We start from the raw sequence: 7742 nt of genomic DNA, 5'->3' as shown, positions 1-7742 counted from the left end.
TTTCTTTCTTTCTTTCTTTCTTTCTTTCTTTCTTTCTTTCTTTCTTTCTTTCTTTCTTTCTTTCTTTCTTTCTTTCTTTCTTTCTTTCTTTCTTTGTTTTATTCTTTCTTTGTTTTATTCTTTGTTTTATTCTTTCTTTACTTCTTTCCCTCTTTCTTTCTCTCTTTCTTCTGTTTCCTTCTTAAAATATTTGCTGTAGCAGATGTTAATGTCAATATAATAAGTAAATCGCAACTGAAAGAGCCGTCAAATTTTGCAAAACAAATCACTCAATTGTTTTTTTTTACCCTTAAGTAATATTACTCAAGTTTGTCTTTCATGTATTGTTATTTCAACACAATAAAATGTCTAAAACAAAAACCTTTTTAGCACATCAGGTACCATGGTGGGGTAAAGTGAGCAAAGAGTAGTTTTATAGAACACTAGCAAAAAAAAAAGGACAAAACAAAACAGCTAAATTGATTATTCTCTAAGATATCCTCTACTGAATAAAATTAATAAATACCTCTTATGGCTGCCTTTTGAGAAAAATGCTAGAAATAATTATTTGAAAAGTATTGAAAAACTGTATCAGCTGGATTGATCATCTAAACTTCATGTACGACAGCAGCAGCAGCAGCTGTGGTAAAGTGGTTTGATTGGGTATTTTGTAATGTGTATGTTTTAAATAAGTGGTGTGTATCTTGTTTTTTTTTTATTCGTTGAAGTAATTAGAACATGTCTTCTCTAAGCTTGGACATGTCTGAACAGGATTACTAGCTGATCTGTTTGTAGCTCCACCTTTAACGAAGTTTAAGATGGATTGCCAACAGACGAGTTAATCAACATGATGAAGGCACAAAATTTAAAGCAACCATAGAAAACATGCGCAACCTTTTCACTTTTGAACTAAAACCAAAGTCAGGAGAAAACTCATTGCTTTGACGGACCACCAGAGAAGACTTCTGAGAAGGATCAACAGAGCTGCTGAAACAAAAGACGTAAAGCTTTAGATTTCAGACATAATAAATAATGCATTTTCTTTTTTGATCAATAACATCTTTTAGTGCATGTTATGCAACTATTTCCTTCCCTGACAGCATTCTCAACTGACAACTGAAAATCTCCACTTAAATATAATCAAATATGCAACTAATATGCTCCCAGTGGTTTAAAATCACTCAAAATCTAAGATCAATGCCAGACTGAAATATCTTCACATCACCATTTTCCTGCTTACAGCAGATCTGAAGAGGTGGGTTGGCAGTCCATCTCTTCAGGTCATCTCCCAAACTTTAAAAGACAAAGAGACCTAAAATTGTATTGGATTTAAGAGGAAAAATATGAAATTCTCACGTGATTTCCACCTGTATTTGCTCTGACAGAGACTTTTTCTTTTTACATGTAACAATACTTGTATGGAATTTGCCAAATATGAATAAAGAAATTGGTGCTTTTTGTTGCTAAACGAAGTAGATTTATTCTTACAGCACAATCAGAATGTGGACGACTGCATAAAATACGTAAAAATAAATACACTTAAAAACAGAAAAATACATGGAAATAATCCAGAATAGCAATAGGGTGAATTTGTGTTGGGGTTTTTTTTTGTGTTGTTGTTGTTTTTTGTATGTTGATGAACATTTGTTTTGTGGCCTTTGCTTTAAAATGAATAATTCATTTAGAGGAGTGTCTTTGATGTTCAAATTTTCACTGTTTGTCTTGAAGCATAACTAAAAATAGAACTTTCTTTGGTCACTTTTTCTGAATGTAATATGGGAGCAGTGTCCTCTAGTGGTGAGAGACTGACAATCAAAATCCCTTTTTTTTCTTATTAGCAACCGTCTCCCCTTCCTGTTTGAGACTTCGTGCCCCACACAGACATACCTAAAAGGTTTTTCTATAGGGAGACTATTGTGACCTTTGTATCAAAGGGAGAGCTGCAAAAGGAGCTTTGGTGTGCTGTGATATCACCCACATCAGTCAGGATTACCTGTGCAGGTGCTTTGCAACCAGGTGGGGGTGAGGGCTTGACTGGGCAAGCTGCCTGCTCTAATTTCATATCCTTCTAACCAAACAGGAAGGCCTGTAAGGATAGAAGGGAGGGAATCAAGCAGGGATGTTTTGGGTCTAAGCAGCCTTTGAATAAAATGTGTGTGCCCTCGTCTGTTTCAGTAGCCGTTGCCACTTCCTCAACAGCTCTTTCTTGTTGGATGAAATGGTTTTTTTTTTTTTTTCTTAAGCAAGTCTGCTCTGCTGTTCCTCATTGTTACATGAAATAAAATGGTGCCATACTTAGAGCACAGTCAGAGGATTTTCGTTTTTCTCTCTCTCAACTTTTCAGCACCATCTTTATATCTTGTAGTTTACTTTAGCTGCTTCACTTTCACAGCTAACGTGAACCTATTTAATGTTGCGTATAGCATCTGTGACTGACAGGTAATGTTCCACAGAGGTATGAGATGACAACGAAGCATAGCAAACTCAGCAGCTGTTTAGGGCCTTCAGATCTCTAGTAACTTTTATTAACTCTTAAACAATGGTTTTTATCAGCAGTCCCACCAGGTGTTTGCTAATTTCTGTTGGCTAGTCTGAAGGAGCGGGGAGAGGTGATCCGTAAGGTGGAAGCTCAGAAACTTGGAAACTGCAGCTCAAGCTGCGCCTTGAAGACGAGCCCTGGGTACACCAAGGCGTTTTGGACAGATGAATGGTTGCAACTGGAGATTAAAGGATTTCTCAAACATGCATGAAAGAATCAAAGCAAAACTCCAGGTATGTTTTTGATAAGGGATTAACATTATAACATGATCTAAAGCTCACAAAAGTCATTTTGAGCTGAATTGTTTAATTATTCAAAACAAAAACCAGGTTCATATTAATGTTAAAGAACACAGTACTTTAACTGTACTGAGGAATAACATTCCTCAATGTTATTTAGAGGAATAACATTGATTTCAGTGACAGTGTCCATGCATCTTGGTATTCCCTTATGCTTACGCGATCGCATAATTAATACATGAAGTGGACGAATGTGTGCCTGCGTTGAAGCTCAACAGGAAATAACTTCCCTGCATGTAGAGGTGCCGAGTTGATTTCATGTGCTGCATCTACAAAATACACTGTAATGTGACAAAAGATGAAAAAGTCTGAGGTCTGAATGCTTTTCAGGTACTGTATCATAAAAATACCAGTGCAGGTTAAGGACACAAAAGCAATATAAATCGAGACAGAGAGGGGGGATTTAGTTTTTTAAGCATGCTTCAGAGAAGTCTTTGTAACATTTACCTGCAGAGTGAAGAAAAAAAAACCTGTTCTGAGACATTGAAGTCGAGTAAAACACGCTGCATGAGGAATTTAACACTCCTAAAACAACTGAAGAAACACTCCAACTAAAACTCCTTCATCCTTCTAAGATTTCCCCTACTTTCCCCACGCTTCTTTTCTGAAGATCAAGCTGTGGCAAAAAGTTGAAAAATTCTGCCTCTTTGATCTGCACACACAAGTGAGAGTTCATTTCCATTTTTGATTTTCTCTCTCTCTCTCTTTCTCTCTTCCTTTCTGTAAGAGTGCCAGCATCAAGATTTACCTTGGTGTGCAAATGTGCTGGAATAGGTTAAAAGGAAATCTCGCAGCTCTCTCAAAGCACAAGTGCAGATGTTATGAAGTTAATTAAAAATTTAGCAATTCGTTTCTCCCCGTCCCAATTTAGGCTGCATCAAATGGAAGAAAACAGACGGGTGGAAGAAAAAAAAACATACTTATGAGAGGAGTCTGTAGATTTTACATGTATGGCAACGTTGACAACAAGGACTAGTTCAGAGATGTAAAATTCCCCTCATCCACCCTTTTTTCAGTTCTCCTTGTATCATTAGGGCATATGTAAAGCTGTAATTTCTGCTTTGTGCTAAAACTTATCCGAAACTCTGAATGCAAGTCTGTTAGATTCGTATCCTCAGCCTGACTTTACTCAAACAAGCCGATGTTGCTCCACACGTTTCCCTCCGTCTGCTTCGTTTAGAAGACAACGGAGATAAACACGTTGGTGGGCCTCCCTCTTCCATCAGTCTTCCCAACAGCTAACCCGGCTTTATCCGTGTTTACTCAAATTGCATCAGTATGTTGACACCGGCCCCGTACCTTCTCCCAGCTCTTCCTTCTCCTCCCAGATAATAGTGCCATCCTCAGAAAGGATGTCAAGTCTCAAGATGCTTGCCCACCCTTCTCCACTCCCCTGTCTTTCCCCCACCCCCGTTGCAGGTGGAGTGGGTGATGCTCTGGGAGCGTAGCAGAGGGAGGGCTTGCAGAGGGTGGTGTCTTATTTTTTTTATTTTTTATTTTTTTGCACAGGTGCTTGCAGTTGCATTCGTCTCTTAATTCCTATCGGTGCTCGGTGTTATAGCCTCTTTGTGCTGCCCCCTCCCCACCACCACCACACCCCAGCCCACCCCGATGGGACCCCCAACACCCCCAGCCCCCCTCTCTCTTCCTCCACTGAGTGATATTACAAGCGGCAGCCGCGCGCCTCTGATCTACATGCGCCGGGCTCCCTCCTGGTCCTGGGTGAATAGCGCTTGACTTGTTCAATTTGTTTAGAAGCCGCGTTGGATGCTTTGAAGCCACACATTTTAGCATAAATCATAACCTGTCTCCTTGCTCACAACAGCTTTGAAATGCAACATCTGCTTTTGAATCTCCTGCTTTACAATTAGTCAGGCAACATCAATAGAATGACTCCCTGTAATTCTTCTTTATAATGAACTGCTTTGTGCACATGCAAGGGCATCGGTGGGCCCCGTTTCTGTGGGGGGTTTTTGGTGCGTCTTTCCCAAGGCCAACGTCTTCAGACCGGTCAGTCCGTATCTGTTTATTGGGGGGTGGGAGGGTCGTGAACTCCCTAAACTTTTGAGCCTAATCAGACGCGCGTGTTAAATTGGGTTACCCTCTGCAATAACCTACTTAGGAAGTGTCATGGTTGTGGGGCATGTTACCAGGCCGTGTTGTTTACTCTTTCATCATCACTCTTCAGGATTCCTGTTTGTTGGTTTGTTTTGCAAAGCACCAGCCTTCTGTTCAGCTGTGGGAAAAGTGCGGAATCAAAGTCCCGGAGAGCAGTCTGACGGTGACGTTGATAAGCTTGGCCTGTCACTATCCGTTTGTCTGAATGACACTGACGTTCAGGTTGGATCTCTGGAGGGAGCGGTGCAGCGCAGAGAAACCAGGTGCGCAAGCTGCAGCTGTGCTGTGAGAAGGAAAAACTTGGCTTCCTTCAAGTACGCTTTATGAATTTTGTACAAATTTCGAGACGAGGCAACAGATAAACCTACAACGCGTTGGCATAAGTTTCTGCTATTTTCTGAACTGTGCCGAAGTTCACAACTCTCCAAAAGGGATCCATCACTGATGGAGGCCCTCTCACCAGGTGCATTAAGAATTCTTTTTGCAGGTTGAAGGGGAAAATAACAATCCCAAAGATTTTTTTTATTATTATTATTATTATTTTCAAAGGCAAGCATTTGATCAGTAGTCATCAATTAAACTTACTGAGGTGCAAATTACACCGCAAGGATTAGATGAAAGAGTCTCGTGTCATTTCCTCCCCTCCTCCTCAAAGCTTGGCTTGATTCGCAGCACACAAACAGCGGGCTGATCCCTGGCATGGCGGTGACAGGGTGACACTTCCCCTCACATTACGCAGGCTGAGCTGACTGAGGGGCTTAACAGATAGTGGCATCGCAGGCGCACGTTTACAAATAAACCCACCGCTCTAGCTGTGTGGCACTCCCCTGCACATGTAGCCCTTGTATCTGCGATCCTGCTTTGCATTTATGATTTTAGCTGGAGTCCCGCCATGAGATCAGGTAACCACATTGACAATATATACATATATATTGCTTTTTTTTTTTTTTTTTTTTTCCCCATATGGAATTTTAAGACTTCTGGACTAAAATTAATATAAGACGATCTGCTTATTTTAGTTTTATTTCATTACTTTTTTTTTCTTTTGCAGAAACAACAGTGGTGTTTTTCTGATATTTTCACCTGAAATGAATTGTGATGATGGAAGCAAATTGGAATCAACTGCAGATTATGTTACTCAATGTAACAAATTAATGCTTTTGCTTCCTATTAGGCAACTGTTATCACAATTGTTTTTTTTTTACATTTAAATTTTACTGGGCATCAATCAAAAAGAATTACACTACAAGGAACAGTTTTGTTTTAAGAAAACCCACGCCCCTGTAATTGTTTATCGCTTTTCAGTCTTCTTTTTATTCTTGTAATCAAACCCAGGCCAGTCATAAGGGCTGAGGGCAAAGGCTCCTTCAAAAGAGAGCTAAGAAGCAAGTTGGCTGTCTGAGCTGACTACTGAGAGTCTGAGATCAAGAAAACGAGAAGCTAATATTTCCAATGAGGTGGGAAAATTCTGTCTTAGTTGATAAAAATTGATGTGAAAGAGAAAACTTCAAACCCTGCTTTCCCTTTCTCTTAGATCAGATTAGGTTGATATCAGTCCGATTGCAGATTTTTGTATTAAAAGAAATCTCAGTTCAAACTGAGCTTACCTTAAAGGTCAGATTGGGGGATATCAGTTTGAACTGAGATCTTTTCATAAAAGGCTTAATCAACATCCATACTAGCTAGACATACTTAAATATACTAGCTAACTAGTATATGCATTAGTTAACAATTTCACACTTTCATCCTATTTATACGTCATGGTGATAGCTTTCGGATGAGTTGTACATATAAATAAATTAAACTCCTCGTCTTTTTTCATGCCTTTTTGTAGAAAGATGTATTCTTATCTTATCTTATCTTATCTTATCTTATCTTATCTTATCTTATCTTATCTTATCTTATCTTATCTTATCTTATCTTATCTTATCTTATCTTANTTATCTTATCTTATCTTATCTTATCTTATCTTATCTTATCTTATCTTATCTTATCTTATCTTATCTTATCTTATCTTATCTTATCTTATCTTATCAGAAACTAATATTTATGATATAAATACTCAGGCGCTCTCTCCCATGTAGAAAATGTCCCTGCGAGCTACAATACCCAGATGAACTTGACGGCTGTAAATGATAATGTCGAGTGTTACAGCTAATTATTTACCAATGTTCCTATAGGCTTCACAGCTGATAAGCCCATTGTTGTCTTTCTTCTTTTGTCTCTGCTTTTTTATTATTCATTTCATGTGCCAATTACACCGACAGGCAATTGTAGGGAATTCGTCTTTTTGGGGAATTTACACAGCAAACCCTATGAATAAACAATTCACACTTTCCGGGTAAATTAGTTATCATTAATTTTAAATGCTGTGTTGGGGAAATGAATTACCATAAACTTTGCACGCTGAAGAAACGGGCGCCAGTGTGGATACTTTAGACACCAACAGGAAATTCACAGAGGACGTCACTGTGCTGGCGGCGGCAGAGACATCTCAATCCAGTCTTTACTGGTCATGAATGCTGGGATGGAGGAAGAAATGAGGGTTTTCTCAGGTAACGGACAGGAAATTATGACAACGGTTGAAAAATCACAGTTTTATTTAAAATAAATGTCAGGACACCTAATAGTAAATATTGGGGGTGGAGGGGAGTCTCTGAAAGTGGAACATTCTGTGTTTTACACAAGGTAGCATATGTTAGAGATCAAACACCTCAGGTTGAGGTTGTGGGATGTAAGAAATTTTAGGACCACATTTTTTTTAACTTGATAAAATTATAATGCATATAATACTCCACTTAAATTTT

This window comes from Poecilia reticulata, linkage group LG7 (assembly GCF_000633615.1).
Source record: "Poecilia reticulata strain Guanapo linkage group LG7, Guppy_female_1.0+MT, whole genome shotgun sequence".
Lineage (NCBI taxonomy): Eukaryota > Metazoa > Chordata > Actinopteri > Cyprinodontiformes > Poeciliidae > Poecilia > Poecilia reticulata.
The sequence above is the reverse complement of the archived record's forward strand: the minus strand, read 5'-3'. Positions refer to the sequence as shown.